This window comes from Sinocyclocheilus anshuiensis, unplaced genomic scaffold, assembly GCF_001515605.1.
Source record: "Sinocyclocheilus anshuiensis isolate Anshui unplaced genomic scaffold, SAMN03320099.WGS_v1.1 scaffold155, whole genome shotgun sequence".
Lineage (NCBI taxonomy): Eukaryota > Metazoa > Chordata > Actinopteri > Cypriniformes > Cyprinidae > Sinocyclocheilus > Sinocyclocheilus anshuiensis.
The window spans coordinates 1,054,475-1,071,920 of NW_015549572.1; the positions used below are offsets into that span (position 1 = coordinate 1,054,475).

Sequence of the window (17,446 nt, forward strand, 5' to 3'; positions counted from 1 at the left end):
GTGGATCAATCATAATTTTATGAAGCTACGAGAATACTTTTTGTGCGCAAAGAAAATAAAAATAAGGATTTTATTCAGCAATTTTTTTCTCTTCTCTGTCATTCTCCGCGGTGGTGTCCATTGGTGTCTATGCAGGGTCAGAAATAGGGATGGGTATCGTTAAGGTTTTAACGGTATTACTACTCTTACCGATACTACTTATCGATTCAGTACTTTAACGGTATTCTTATCGGTACTTTTTGTTATATATATATATATATATATGACAAATTAAGAGATGAATTAACATTGCTTTATATTCTGAAATGTAAAATAAATATTTAATGAAATGAATATAAAACATCAATTTGTAAATGCACCAGTGTGCAGGCATTTTTTGTGTTTTATACATAAGATAAGATACTCGATACTCCGGTCTTTCATAATTTAGCCCCGGGAACGATTAAATACCGGGTTTCAGTACCCATCCCTAATCAGAAAGGTCTTGGATTTCATCAAAAATATTGTCATTTGTCTTCTGAAGATGAACGAAGGTCTTACGGGTTTGGAACGACATGAGGGTGAGTAATTAATGACAGAATTTTCATTTTTGGGTAACCTACCCTTTTAATACCATCCACTTTTCAAATGTAGTTTATTCATTATATTAAAAAAAAAAATCTACTGAACAACTTTCAGGCATGTTCAGTCTTTCTGCAAATGCCCACTTATTTATTTTTGTTTTCCTCATAAATGAATGGATAACTGTGGTAACCAGGGTTTGTTTATCTCCATTCTAAAGGAGACAGGGCCCAATAAAGAACAAGTTGCCACTATATCTATAGATTCCAACATCTAACATCATTAATTATTTATTGTTACACATACAGTATTTTTCCTGTAGACTTGTTGGGTTTCTATTCACAAGTCTACATGTCCATTTCTTGCAGGTGAGTAATATAAATACATTCCTAGACATACACTACCGTTCAAAAGTTTAGGGTAGGCAAGGTTTTTGTGATGTTTTTGAAAAAAAGTCTCTTGTGCTTACCAAGGCTGCAATTATTTGATCAAAAATATAGTAAAAACAGTAATGTTGTGAAATATTATTGCTACTTTGATATATTTAAAGTTGTAATTTATTCATTCTATGGCAACGCTTAATTTTCAGCATCATTACTCAAGATGATTTGGTGCTCATTATTTGATGAATAGAATGTTCAAAGAAACAGTATTTATTTGAAATAGATTTTTTTGTAACATTGCAATTAACATTTTGATTGATTTAATGTGTAATGTTGGTACTGTCATTTTCCACCTGTACTCTTGCACTATAAAAAAAAAAAAAGTCAAATCAGGTAATGCATATTTCACGCATATTATGCAAAATAACTTTTGTGGTATATAGAACTTGCACTTAAAAAGAGCCGCCTAGCTCATAATTCTCTGCATTTTTGTCTTTTCATCTCCTGTGGCCTTATGGAACAAAAAGTGTCCAGTGGTTGCACACTCACATCAGTGCATCATTCAGTTATTGTTCGCTTACTATAACAAGAGACCTGAAATCAGTCTCTCAGCCTCACTCACGGTTCCCTCTAATTATCACATTTCTGTGATCATTCAGGTTAACTGCCAAGGAAAGCCAACGGAGGCTGCAAATTCTGCAGTGTGTATCTTTCTCTGGAGCTGGAGCTGTGGGTGGATGCTTCAGCACAGTAATGGTCCTTAATATAGGACATCAATATAACACTAACCCAATAAGACTGAGGTCACACTAAGTTGCTACTCCATTGATATATGGTCTTCTCTCAAAATCGCATTTGCAAACTCCTTATCTTTGCTTTTGCTGTCATCAGTTCCTTCTTAAACTTTACACTCTTCTATGAACTAGAAGTTTGTCTCAAAGAATATATTGTATGCTGAAGTCCCAATACCAAAGCTCCTAAAATATTCATCACAGCTCCAAAGGCCTTGTAGAAGAAGACCCCCTTGGCAAAATTTTGAGCAAAAAGACTTTCTCCAAAGTTCTTACCACACATCATTTCCTTAGCTTCACTTTTTAGCCATCAGACAGTACAAAACTTTTTATCAAAGCACTTTATAGCTAAATTTCAACAGTCATTTTGGGAATAAAGCAATATAGAATGACAATAAAATTAATTAATAAGGCAATATCAAACCAGCTACTCTTTTCAAATGCTATCTAATCAATTCTTCAATAAATGGAACACTTCCAGATGCCCTAGAATAGTTCCACAGGACTGTGCTCATTAATTTAGTATATCCACTTAACTGTAATATTATTCATACTCTCAAAGAGGGACTTACTATGCATGCACTGGTTCTCAAAGCCTCTGTTGAAAACGTCAATGCTAATGAGGTTATATTTTTGAACACTCCAGAAGTTAGCAATTTGGTCTCAATAAAGTCAGGATCAATAATAAGCCAAGCCCCTGAATCACATACTTTCCCACATTAGACAAATTTAATAAACTAAAAGATTGATACTAGCACAAATTCAAGCAGCTCAGGCTGACCCATAACAAAATTAGCCAGAAATAGAGGCTAATGAATATTTTACATCCCACCTATGTCATAAACTAATGGGGAAAAAAAAAGCAAGGTTTTACATCGACACAAGGGAATCCATCAAATAAACTGGCAACAAAATGTGTAGAGCTTCTATATGCTTAATTTTTTATAACCAACAAACCGAATAGTGGCACTTTCTTGGTTTGCATTATTCATGCTGGCCTTCAACCTAACATTCACTAAATAATCAAAATGTAAACTAAACAGTAAAAAGAAGAGATTTAAGTTTTTGTAGTACATGCCTATACAAAATTTGTTTTAAATTGAACTTAGTGTTATTTAGCAAGCTTGCTGAGCTATATTATAATGATCTACGCTTAAATGTGTCACGATGCACACACACGAGGAACGAGGAGATGCTGGAGAATACTTTACCAAGACTTTATTTACAGGAACCAAGGGAGACGAACTCAGGAAGACGTTTAACAGCGGACAGAGAACTTGGGACTGGGAACACTTTATACACACAGGAGGAGGGGATGACGAGACACACCTGGGAGCAATGAAACATCAAGGGAAACACCTGGGACAAATGAACTTAACTAATCAGGGGAGGAACAGGAAACTAACCAAATAAGGGCATGGGAAGGCACATGGGGAGCAGGACACACACAAAACATGGAACAGAGTCTGACAAAATGAGTCAAAATATATTACGGAGCCTATTTTTATTACATTATGATATAATGGCAAATATACAGTACCTTTCAGTTTGTGATCAGTAAGATTTAAAAAAAAAAATTCTTATTTGGTAAAGATGCATTAAATGTAACAAAAAACAAAAGTGTTTTGTTAATGTAACAAAAGATTTCTATTTCAAATAAATGTTATTTTGAACTTTCTATTCATCATAGAATCCTGAAAAAAGTCATGGTATACACAAAAATATTAATCACCACAACTGTTTTCAACAGTGATAATAATAAGAAATGTTTCTCGAGCAACAAAGCAGCACATTAGAATGACTGCTGAACGATCATATGACACTGTAGACTGGAGTAATGTATGCTGAAATTTCAGAATTTAATATATTTTTAAATATATTAAAATAGAAAACCAACCCCAAACGTATGAGTGTCATTCTGCACCACAGTCTAGTTTTCATAAACAGTTTTATGGGAGCAGAAGGACAGCTTGTAAGCCACCAATTAAACGCTGAATAGTCATTCAAGGTTGTTATTCATGATTTGAAGAAAAATTGTGTGGGAATTGTACCGTGTCCTTCCTGAAGACAAAGCGACAAAGCAACAGCTAGAATGGAAAAAGAAACAGGTGAAGCACAGCATGAGTGACTCAATAAAGAAACATCTGGTGGAGTGGGAGGGTTATCTTGTGCCAGAATGCACATCTGCATCAGGAAGTGACAGATCCAGCCATCTCCCACAGCCTACAGCACTTTCCAACAATATATTAATCACTCTCTCATGCTCTCTTTCGCACACAGTTGTAACTTCCATATGTGATTGTGACATTAAAATGGACAGACCGCAGAGTTCTGGGAGATTTAGGTGGGCAGCCTCTCCAGTTTCTCCATAATTCAAAATGACATTAATGACTGCGGTTCACAAAAGTCTCATAAGTCATCTGTTTACAAACTGCCTAGCTAGATGGAGGCATAAATGTGAGATTTAATGGCTCGGGAACCACAGATTCTGGTTTTGGTCAGACGACAGATTGTATTGAGGGCTATAATTGATAAACACTAATGTGCCATAATGCATTTGGGTGATTCTTCAATTGGGAACTCTTTGAAACCTTGACAAATTAAACGTCACATGTCTTGGAATAAAAACATGATCATGGCCACTGATATTGTGTTTGTGATGGTAATTACATTCTTGGAGAAATAAGCCTTGAACAAGTTAGCTAGCAGTTAGTTCAGTTTTGAATCTATAAAAACTGAACTATAATTCTAAAATAATAACAGATATCCAATGGAAATGTACTCTCAAACCATGAGAGAAAAAAACTTACAAAATTACTTTTCTGATCCTCATGTGCTCCCCTGTTGCTTCTAATTTTCATCATAACCAAATATATTTTTTGCAAAAATGTAACTGCGCTCCGAAATGCTGGATGTGATGCCAAATTAAAATATTTTTTTTCTTAGAGAAAGTGCAAACTAGTTTCCTAATTTGAACACCTTTTATAAATAAACTATGGAATGAAAGCTAAAAAGTATGAGTAGGAAACAAGCCCCAAAAATCTGGAAAATTTTACCTTCCTCCACTATTGCTTGTAGACATTTTTAATACTAAACATTTACAAAAAAATGTAATTAAAGAGACAAAAACAGCTTAAAGCTGGACGGAATATTTTTCAACCATTTCCTTTTTGAAATCAACCTAAGAGACAGTAAAGTTCTCTTAATTGAAGACTAACCCATTTACAATCAAAAACTTTCAAACAACATATTTTTTAGCATTTATAACAATGCAGAAATATAAAATAAAATAAAATAATAATAAACTGGGCCCAACCCAACAAGCTGTGCCTTTCTTTACTAGAAGCATTTTCCATTTTGGTCTTCCTCCAAGATTAAAAAGCCCTATAGCCACCCTCCTGCTCTCATTCAAAATACAGTAGATGAAAACGCAATTCACTTCGGAGTTCTTCTCATCCTCATGATGGAAAAACTCACGCTTTCTTATCAGGCTCATTTTCAAACAACATGCTAAGACTTGACATGAGGGGATCCAACCCATCCAGCTCCTCCTAAGAGAAATTAATTAGGCCTAGAGACGCCAATCAGGCCCTGACTTTGATGTTTAAAAGCAAGAGCATGTTTAATAGGGTGGCAGCACCAAGTGAGCCACTCAACAGACAGGAAACTTCATCATACATGTGTGAGGGACTGCGACTGCCAGCAGCACTATGATCAGTACAAATCATCAGCTCCGTATGAAGGGCAAAATGACTGAAAAGGGTTTTCTCCAATGCTTTACTTCTGGAAAACTACCCAAATTATAAATCCAAAGAAATAAGTAATGGGTAGGGTTACTCAAGCATATTTTATCTGAAAATAGAGAACTACAATCATGCACATTTTGCCTTTTACAAATCATTTGAAATTGAAATTGTCTTCCATTAAGAGAACTGCCACCACACAACATTATATTTATTAAATATAAATATAATATGTATTATATACATTAAATTTAACTTGAGAGCCATTATTTGTAAATTGATTTAGATTTGAGTAGATGACTCAGACAGGTAATTTCTTCATAGAGTGAAATTTGAGCTCAAAACTCAGTGACTTAATAACAGGAAACATTTATGGACTGTCACTAAAAAACAGCTAATTTCATACAATATCTACTATGTGCAAAGTTCACGAGTAAATTCCCTACAAGCAAAATTAAACAGTTTTTTGATAGATTTGCAATTTGATAGAAAGGTGACTATATTGAAAACAGTATTTACTGGCACCCCATCAAACATTTATTGTCAATTAGCTATAAATTCTACAAATGAATTGACATGGACACCATAAATGTGTGAATATTCAAACAATATATATTTGTAAGGAATGGCAATCACTCATTTTCTCTTAACACTGGCATACACACTTTTAGAGTCTTAAATTTACTCTGAGGCCAGCAACAAGCCAAGCAATATCTCACACCAAAGAGTGTAAAACTTATCACACTTGAAGGCATGCATGAACTAGTGAGGTGTGAATGTAACTAATTACATTATAGTTGTTTTCTGCTGAAAATCTCTATTGCTTTGCTCCAAAACCTATAGCTGCCAGATATTGGCAGATCATTTTATAAAGATCCATATAATTTACCATTTGCATGTTCAACATATTTTTATGCATATTTGAGAATAATATAGAAACTAGAGCCCGACCGATATGGGTTTTTTGGGGCCGATACCGATACCGGGAGGTATTAGGGAGTAAAAAAAGTCCGATATCGATATATCGGCCGATATTCTTTGTGTATATTATAGTACAGTACCAGTCAAAAGTTTGGACACTTTCCCATTCGTGTGTCCAAACATTTGACTGGTACTATATATATATATATATATATATACACATACATATATATATATATATATAAAATATAGTATATACATAAACAGAATATATATACATAAACACATTTTTTGCAATGATCACTCAAATGTGGTGATCAAATTAACCACCCGTAACTCCCGAACCCCGGGGGCTATCGACGCGGGGATGGTCTCATTCGAAAGCGGGCCTCGATTTGTGTTCGAGAGGGTTCCTCCAGCTGAAGGGATCCCCCGAATTTGATGCTGATTCGCCGTGCCGTTATGGAGATATGGCCGTTCAAAGTTTCAATGGTTTTCCATAGACTTAAGCTTTAAAGCGTTTCATCCAGGTCGCCAGTAGCGAACAATAGAGCACGCTCTGCTGGACAAACTAAGTAATTACACCATTTCAAGCATTTTATCTGCGTTATATGTTCTGTAAAAAAAATTTTCATATCGGCAGCATATTCGCCGATACTGATATATCGGCGACAGGCTCATATCGGCCGATAATATCGGCAAAACGATATATCGGTCGGGCTCTAATAGAAACCTGTTTTTTTTTTAAACCAGTAAACAAAATTGGTCAGAAAGCTCTAGGATTTCATCTGATACTGATATTCCCCTAAGACTTCATAAATTTCTATTGAGAATTTCGAAATAAACATCAAAACATGTTTCTACCCTCTCTATGTTGAAATTGGTACATTCAAAGCATTGTTGCTCTATGAAAGTGGACATGCTACAAGAATGGTAGTTGATTTCAATTAGGCTGCAGACTGTTCTAACAGCATGCAACATAATATGGTGTGACATTACACCAGGAGTATAATATGATACAGTATTTGGCATGTCACACCATAAACAAATACAATTAGTCAAACCGTGGTCTTATTTTTAATTAGACTGCATTATGTACTGCCATTTTTTGATTATAATTATTTATTTATTTCTTTTATTTTTTGCAGAAGGCCAAAAAATATGTTCACTTTCACAAACTAGTAACAAAAAAAGGGGATTGCATCCACTCACTCACTTCCCAGCACTGCCATATGGATGTGAGGTAGAGGGGTCAGTGGCATGACATGTCATACCCGTGCAGGACTAAAGAGTTAATACACACTCATGGCAGCAGTTGAAGAGATTCGAGCTGAGAGTCACTGGCCTCTGGCTATCATTTCATTATTCTGAATCCCAGCCTCCCTGTGGACATGACACCACTCACCTCACACCGGCACACATCCCTAAACCTGTGCTCTAGAGCTCTGCCAACAACATACGCTACATGCCACTTCGTAAAACACTTACACTTCTATTAATGTAAAGAGCGTTTCATCCTGTTCAAGTCTGGAGAGGTGTTAAAAACAGAGCAGGTCAGTTTTTACGACTTTTAATTTGACTCTTAAATCTTAATGAATCAGACTAAGATATTGATATTCGCTACAGGAATATATGGATCTGGGACATAAAGACCTTCGTTAATCAAGGTTATTGGCCTGTTGCCACTCCTATGAGTTGAACATTGCACCGTATTGACAAGTAATATTGTCTAATAGCCTAAAGTGTTGTCCATTCTGCCAATATTTTGTGATGTACACTTACGATTACGTTATTATTTGCTTAATGTAAAAATGTTTGCTTCTATCTAAAGTATAACACTAGGTGTTACACAGATATATTAATTTGAGCATCCGATCAACTCAACACATGGCTCAACCAATGGTGTGAGTTTGGGGGTGGGACTATCTGTTTCATCGACCAATGGCAGACAGGGGGAGTGCTTAGGAACAATATCTACACTCTCCAAACAAAACACTACCTGCTTTACATTTCTAGTCTTTTTTTATATTAACTACACTAGAGGAAAAAATACACAACAGAACAATGCATCGTTCACAGGTACTACTAAAACAAAAACTAAATTCAGTGAGGAACCCTACATCAATTTTCTTTAAAAAGAAACATAATACAGGCATAAGTTGTTTTGCATACGCTTCAAACAGCTTTGGCAATACTCTAGTTAAAGCTGTCAAGCTCAAATTGGGTTACAAAGTCAGACTCAGCAAAACATCCCAGAAGAAAACCCCACCCACTAATCGCTAACGATTAAAATGAGCTTAATTAGATGCTTCATATTGAGTGGGAGGCAGCTAAGAGCCCACATATTGAAAATATCCACCTAAAATTCCTTGACCTAAGATGATTTTTCCACATTAAAAGTGTGCTTGTCTGCCTGCAGGCTTCCATCCTCCTCTGGCTGGAAATCTGTGGCCAGCACCTGTTCAGTGGGATGCAAACGTGACATCAATTTCTGATTATACTGAATGGTGCTTGGAGACCCACTCAGCTACGCTTTCAATCTCACCACGAGTGTAGCCTACACTTTTCAAAACACATTCAACTCACTCCTGTGATGTAAACATCACTTACAAGATCCTGTGTTGTGTTATGTTGTGTTACCCTCTCTACAATAGCTTGACTATGCGAGAAAATGAGAGGTCTGAAAAATACAGAGGTGTAAAAATGGAAATAATATGATACTAATATGTCATTAATACTGTAGTTAAAACCATGTAATATTTAATCATTGCAGTTTAACAAAATTATTTAGCAGTTAATTGCTACAAAAAATGAGTTCAATCTGTGCCTCCTTGTTCTTGAAAACAACAACAAAACAAATCAAATATTGGGTTACAGTGCGGAACTTGTAATGGAAGTAATTGGAGCCAATCCGTAAACATAAAAGTACTCACTTTATAGAAGTACTCACTTTATAGATGAAATAATACACAAGAATGAATCGAAGAGCTTCACATCATTTTTGTTTGCATTATTTATATACTATTGTAATATTTATTAATATTATATTTTATTCGCATTTTTAGTGTTCATTTAAATGTTAGTTTAAATTTTAGTATTTTTGTTATGTTTTTAATGTTTAATTTGTATTTTAATATTTCTACTTAGCTTTCATTTATTTTTTTATTTTAGTTTTAGTTGTACTGCAACTTTTAATGTTAGCTTTTATGTCAGTTTCAAATGCAAAATTTCAAATGTCCATGTTAGCTAAGTTTTTCCATCTAATATATTGTATTTTTGAAGTAGAAACACTTCAATCAGATACAATCAGTGTTATTTTAATATAAATGAGATTTAGAATTAATGAGTATTACAGGTTATATAGTTTTAATTAATGTAGTATGTCATGTTAAACTAAATTTAAATGAGAAATGTTGCTTTGGCAACTATCTGAGCACATACACACACACATATATATATATATATATATATAGCTTTCAATAAACATAAATCATTTTACTAGTTTTAGTTTAACAGTAACGACGCCGCTTCACATTTCTGCTTCCAAATCCTCCAAAAACTGTAACCTTATGAAAATGTGAGATGAGTCTGAATTATTTTTTTGTAGTAATCAACATTATATCACAAACGCAGTCGACTGAGCTCAACTTGTATTGAATGTGGAATATTCCTGTAAGGCTAACTCAAGCTTGACATAGTTTCAGCTGCCTTAAATGAACACTAAACAGTTACATAATCGAGTCCTTTCAGGGTTTGAAATGTATCTAATTCAGAATATCACAAAGGTAAGTCATCGCACCGATGTGTGAACCCGAGCGGCTAATTATGAGACAGCATTGTCTCTATACACAGTCTATATCACAGCACACAAACAAGCAGAAGGAAGTCTTGGGTGGCTGCGCTCCAGCTCTGTTAGCTTGTAAGCTCCACAGACCGCGGCCCCAGTTTTTGCCTGCCTCAAGTCCAGCTGCTCACTCTACTCCGAGCCAAGAGACAAATTAAACCGCCCCAGCTGAAGCCTTCATTTGGACGGACCTCTAAGTTGGCATCTGGATAGACTTAGACATGATTATCCCCATTCACCTAAATGCCCTTGCAACTCCCTAAGAAATAAACTACAAGCGACAAACACATTCTGTACTTCCGGGCGCAACTAGACTTGGTCTGATATCATTAATCATTTGTTATTTTTGTGCTCACGAGTGCAGAAAAATGAACTTTAAACTTTGAGGAAGAGACAAAAATCAGACAAAGCCGGTGTTCAAAACAAAGCAGTCCACTTCACGCCACCTTTGTGTCACGGGTCTTACTGTTCCCATGACAACAAATCCCAACACCCAATGATTTCTCATCTGTATGACCAGTGATCCGGTGTCTAAATTTGCACTGTTCTATAAAACACAATATACATTTGCCCCTAATTTCCAATCAAAACCATTCCCATCAAGCAAGAAAAGGAATCGCAGCAGACTCAAACGGTCATTTATCTCTGGTGGATGGAGGTAGATTAGCCAAACAGAGCAGCTCCTGTTCAAAACAAACTGCAAAATGGACCAACGGACAATCCGCCCTTGGGCTCTCGGGTATCGCGCTGTAGAAAGAGAGCTTAAAAAGCAGATTGTGTGGGTGAATGAGAGGAACAGATACAGACGCTGAGAGAAAGTCATTTAGAGGATCCATTGAGAGCACATATTAGACAGCAAAAGTGATTGACTGCAAATGAGTCAAGCTGAAACAACAAACTGCCACCTTAACTTTCCATCCTGTCAGTGATATGTGTATATTTATGTTCACCATCATAACACTGTTAAAAGTAGTTTAAAACAACTGGAATAGCCTTTAAACCGAATCAGAATAATTGGAAATAATGCTAGTCTACTTAAAGAAAAAAAACATGTAAATGGTATTTTATTTATTTGAAATTTATTTGAAAGATTAGAAGCAAAACCTATTAAAACAGATTCAATCCTTACTGACAATGTGTGTTATTGTTAGGGATTGTGATTGTAACATCCAAGACGGAAAATATTCAGCAGAAACAGACCCGATAAAGGATTCTGAAAGGTTAAAGAGAGAAAAATGGTTTGTTTACAAGTGAAACAAACAATCCTAAAACCCCTTAAAACATCAAAAAATAAAAAAAAATTGAGGTTTTGGGAAAGTGCCTCAATGCCATATACTGTATGAGCTTATAATAAACAAATCTGATTATCTATTTAAGAATGGACTGTATTACAATATGTGCAATTAAAAAGATATACTGCAATCACTGATTAAATAAATGGGGAGAACAGCTGCATGTTAATTGGATCCCATAAACAGCAGTTCCCATGAGACTAACGTGCCATGATGTGCTATCATCAATAATTTACTAATCAAAAGGTTAATAGGAAATATTATGTGCCAAACTTTTGTAAATATTCAACAAATTTCTAGTTATTCCAGCCTTGATTCATAAACCACCTCTAGAAAGCTTACCACACAATATTCAATAACACTTTCCATTAAGTCTGCAAACATAATGGATTCAAAAATGTTCATAAAAATGTTAACCAAAGATTTTAAAATGTACCTATTCGTGCTTAAGAAAGAGTATAGACATGCAATATGGCTTTAATCATGTTTTAAGTCACTCTTTCAATGTATAAATAGGTATTATAATGTTGTTTGTTATTAATAAGAATATGTGATTAAAAGATGCATTTTAAGAATGCATTCAAAATACCATTGCAATGCATTATTCATAAAAAGTGTTACTCTGAATTCTTCTCCATGCTCATAGATCTTCGGCCACAAAGTCACACATGTCCTGCCAGCTTCCTATCTGGAGACACTGGGCAAGATGCTGTCCATGGATGCTGTGGGTACCATTACACAGCAACATCCCTATACTCGACTCTGCTGGGAGGAGCTGAAATGTGCATGTCGATGAAAATAAAGACTATTTTGTGGTATTGCGATCTGGCCAAGAGTTTAGATTGTATAGGAAGCATCTCTACGTGGAATATCTCTACGCCTTGATTAAGATGGCAGGCAATAAAGATAGCATGCGATATAAGAGAAAAACAGCAAAGAGCATCGTTCAAAGGAAGTCATGCAGAGATGAAAAAAAAAATAATGTTTCAAATTTGCAAACCATGAACACAAACATGTCATTTCTTACCTTGATCCTTTGCAAGCTAGGGAGCTCCTCTATAAGGGATTCATCTTTCTTGTATTCACTTCAGCTGACTGTCTATTTCAGAAGAACTCTCAGTTTCAGCCATAAATGTGTCATCTGTGTGAAATACAGTTAGTTTTATCATAATATCCATATAAAACGATGGAGTTACTTGCCGAACAGCGTTATTTCTTTCTGCCGACAACGTCGATTAATTCATTTTTCGGAAAGAAATGCACACTAATGAAAGAATTATGCCATATTGCAGGAATATTATATATCTCCATGTTATTGAGAGCCCTTGACAGCAGCGTACACTCACTCCAGTGATGATACTAAATATTTTGCCGTGTATTTTCATCTGTCCGTTCTGTGTTTTTTGGCGAGGAGAGATGATGGGTGTGCGAATAAAGGCATAGGGAGGCAGGGTTTCTTTAGTACGGAGACTCGGAGGGCTCAAACGGTGGTTCGCTTATTCGCCGCAAGAGGACGCAGTTTATATCGCCTCGATGTCTTGCTATGCAAGCATGTACTGTTTTGTTATGGTATTTCTGGTTTTAAACATTTAATTCTCATTTATTTTAAGTGAGCATTTTTTTTGTCCTAATATTAGCTCTTTTCCAATTATTATGCATTTTGAGTTTCACACAAGCAGGATTGAGCGCGAGAGAAACAAACATCCATCGTGGTCCATTCTTTGGTCAAATGTTTGTTCACTGCAGTTCAGTCAACAATGAAATGCACGTTACTGCTGTCGCGAATGGCAGGCTACGCTCATTGTAGAATCATGTTTCTTAAAGGGTTACCTTATTTAAGATTTGTTTTAATTTTCTATAGAAATATATAGCATCAAGCAGCAGCTGTGACGAGTGATGCACCTGCTAAACAAGCGATGCTTGAAAGCCATGCAACAGTGTCGCGTCCTTTGGCGCCATCTGGTGGATGTTTGAAGCTGTCACCTGATCGCTAATGCTTGTACAATACTGCATTTAATAAATCATGAATAACCTTCAGCGAAATATTGTTTACATTGGCAGTTCCCTTGTATAATATGTTTTTTTTCGATTTGCTTTAAACAGCAAAAACAAACCATTCTTTTTATTTTTGCAAAAATTGATTTATAAATTCTGTACATGTAAACACGTGAAAACTTGCCTCACGACTTTGATGACAAATACTGTTATCCTGTTATGTTCCAGAATAAGAGGACATATTTTATCCACTTTCCTGCAAAACCGAAAATGAGTAAATAAATAAAGATTATGTAATAAATGTATACTGCAGAAAACAAAATACATAATCAAATTGAGAAATTATTTTTTAATGTTCTTTCAATTTATTAATTTACATTATGCATGTTTTTTCTTTTATTTACATATTTATTTCCATCATTTCTTTTTAATAAATTGTTTTCGTTCAGAAAAGATGCACTAAATGTATCAAAAGTGACAGTTAAGAATTTTACATTGTTAAAAACAAGATTACCCAACACAATCTGATGTCCCAGGACTATAAAATTATTTTCCTGAATAGAGTGAATATTGAATGCATAAACCAAAGTTATCATTACCATTAAAGGCCACAGTGCAACTGCAGAACCCACATGAAATGACTGTTTTAATATGAGCTGCTCTTGTGTGGCGGAATAATCTCAATCTGAATTCAAGCATGCATGTCAGATCAATTTACAGAGTGTGACTTGAAATGGTGATAAAATATTCATTTTCCAGAGGGTGGTTATAAGTAGCTAGATGGATATTAATGACAAATCATTTAAAAGATCATTCTGCTGGAAATCAGATGAGGAAGAATATGCTTAATGACAACACGGTTAGGTAAACTAAAGGCCTGTTCACACAAATAATTAAATGAAGAAGTGAAACAAAAGGCTGATTCAGACAAAGAGCAAAAAAAAAAAAATAAAAAAAATGAATAGAGTGAATATTGAATGCATAAACCAAAGTTATCATTACCATTAAAGGCCACAGTGCAACTGCAGAACCCACATGAAATGACTGTTTTAATAGAAACGTTCTATTTGTCAAAGAATACTGATAAAATATTACGCAGCAATTGTTTTCCACATTGATAGTAAGAAATATTTCTTGAGCACCAAATCAGCATTTTAGAGTGATTTCTGATGAATAAGGTATACTGCTGAAAACGATGAGGAATATATTACATTTTGAAACACATTCAATAAGCCATAAAAACATTTCACAATATTACTCTTTGTACTGTATTTTTGATTAAATAAATGCAACCTTGGTGATAATAAGATACTTAGTTCAAAAACATTTAAAAGGTAGTGTATTTCACCATGCAATATGGTAATGAGGGGGTGATCAGTTTTTACTCCTATTGGCTGAAGGATCATGGACCTGCATTTCCATGCCTCCATCAGAATAATTAGTCATCTGATAACCTAGTGTTTGAGTTATGTTGTGATGATACTACTGGCAACTATAAAAACAAAAATTCATGCATCGAACGGTTTTTCACATTTCTTTTTATTTCTTCAAGGACAATTAGGAAGTCTAGAGGATCCACTTGTACACATCAAAACAATGGAATCACCACATTAACATATTTAACAATCACTGAAACAGGAGAAATGTTTAAGAGGTCATCTTTACCGCACAACTCCTGAACTACTAAACCACAGACAGCCAATCCAGGTCCTGGAAGCTCCACAATAATTAGACTTAAAGCAGCCTCGTAGTCTGATCCATCAGATCCAAGTTGGAATGTTTTAAAATAAACACTTATCCATGTAACAAAAAAAACAAAAAAAGCATCTCTCCACAGATCCAGTGCAAGAAAACAGATGATCTTAGTCACTAGACTGGAAATTATTCACAAGACCATAGTGCTTTACAGATGGAGTATGTGATTTGATTGATCATTAATATAAACAATATCAACAGACATTTAACAGAAGTTGACTTTGGACATTCAGGAGTTAGTAAAATCATGTTTAGTATGTACCTCCACTTCACAAAAACATCATAGATAGTAAAGTATTTCAGTAGAGCTTAAAGAAGGCCAACTGATCTTACAAGTTTGATTGTGGCTATAAACAGTGGATCAGACTGAGTAGATAACCTTAGTAGAGGGAAAACACCATATTTAATTATACAAGAATGAAAATGAGGCTATGAGGGATAAATGGGCTGTACCTTTAAATATTTCAGCCGATGCAACACTAAAAATACATCTTTCTAAAACATTTCAAGAGGACAAAAACCCTGGTTGTGAAAATGAGATCTTAATATCCAGAAAAATCTACAGCCTCATGTCTGTTTAAATATAGCATCTCGTGTCTGTGGCCAATTAAAGTCCACCACACACTGTTTGCAGTGCTGTTCTGCTATGAACTTGCTTTTAGATTATCGTTTTCAGGATTAACTGATGTGAACAGCAAAGAACTTGTTACATATTGTTCAGAGTTTACAGTAACTTATAGAAACTTGCTTCCACCATGGGTTTAAAAAAATATTTAATACAAAAAATAAATAAATTTGGATTCACAATTATATCTCACAATTCTGACTTTTTTCTTACGGTTATCAGAACAAAAGTCACAATTGCTACATATAAAATCAGAATTGCAATATGTAAATTTGCAATTGGAAGAAAAGAAGTCAAAATTTTGATAGTCACAATTACCTTTCATCAAGGATTGCGAGATGTAAGCTCACAGTTTTGAGAAAAAAGGTACAAATTTTGAGTTTCACAATTCTGAATTTTGTCGAAATTACTTTAACTTTTTTTTAAACCCATGGAGGAAACAAGCTTCCACCACAGTGTCCTGGGAGATAAAGACCACTTCTTGCTTCTCAAAAAAATAAAATAAAATAAAAAATAAAAATAAAAATAAAAATTTACAAGACAACTAGGAAATACGGAATGGCAAACACCCTCATGCTTCACAAAAAACAAACTGCTTTTAATATGTACACACATCAGATTATTATATCCTCTCATTTTTAACCAACCAGGACTAAAGAGAGCCCTACAAAGTGAGGGTCTACACTGGTAGAAATACAATTGGAGATGACTGGTATTTTTATTTTTTTTAACATCATAGTTTTGGTATAACTGTTTTCTCAAAGATAGCATTTACTTGAATTCAGTAGCTACATGAAAGAACACAACACGTGAGAGTGAGATCAGGTCAAGCACACCGGATACACCAGGTGTCATCACGCAAATACAAGAACATTCTTGCATACAGCGATCAAGAGAGTACTTCACGATTTACACCCAGCCAATGTAAAGATCCACACTAATGCAATTTATCACTTTTCTTGTACTGTACAGAACAATCACAGCGAACTATATATTGGAGATTGAGATGATTACAAACAGACCCCAACACTGGGTCTATGGACAGTCTGTTCTGTCACCATATGCAGGATCACGGTTTATATTATTAGGCTATTTTAATAAATAAAATACCTTTTGATTTAAAAAAAAGAACAATTCTATCATTTAAATGTGGTATTATGACATCATGGAGGTATGGCCAAAAACATTAAGTGATATTTTCATTTTCAGAATTATGAGATGCCAAACTAAGTGTGAAAGTCGTCAAAGATCTGCCTTTGACATCATGCACTCTTTTAAGACAAATTGGTGCACACAGAATATTTCAATCTTCAGAAAATGATGGTTAAAAACCGACACAAAGGAAAATACATTTAAATAATTTACTATGTATTTACACCTCCTGTTTGCACCAGCAACACAGCATCTTTGATCTGTAGGTTGTGTAGTCATCTAATCTCCCATTTTTACTTTCGATGTCTAAATGGAAAGAAAAAAAAATGTCAATGATCACACACACACACACACACACACACACACACACACACACACACACAC

At 34.9% G+C, this 17,446-nt stretch overlaps 1 protein-coding gene across 1 annotated transcript in view; it reads right to left on the reverse strand.

Annotated features, from left to right (window-relative positions):
• LOC107657457 (beta-1,4-galactosyltransferase 2-like) overlaps window positions 1–12,990 on the reverse strand; it is a 136,765-nt gene extending 123,775 nt beyond the window's left edge. The window contains exon 1 of the mRNA XM_016445550.1: window positions 12,563–12,990. The gene's annotated coding sequence lies outside the window, so the exon portion shown is untranslated. The remainder of the gene's footprint in view (window positions 1–12,562) is intronic.
• Window positions 12,991–17,446: the final 4,456 nt, after the last annotated feature.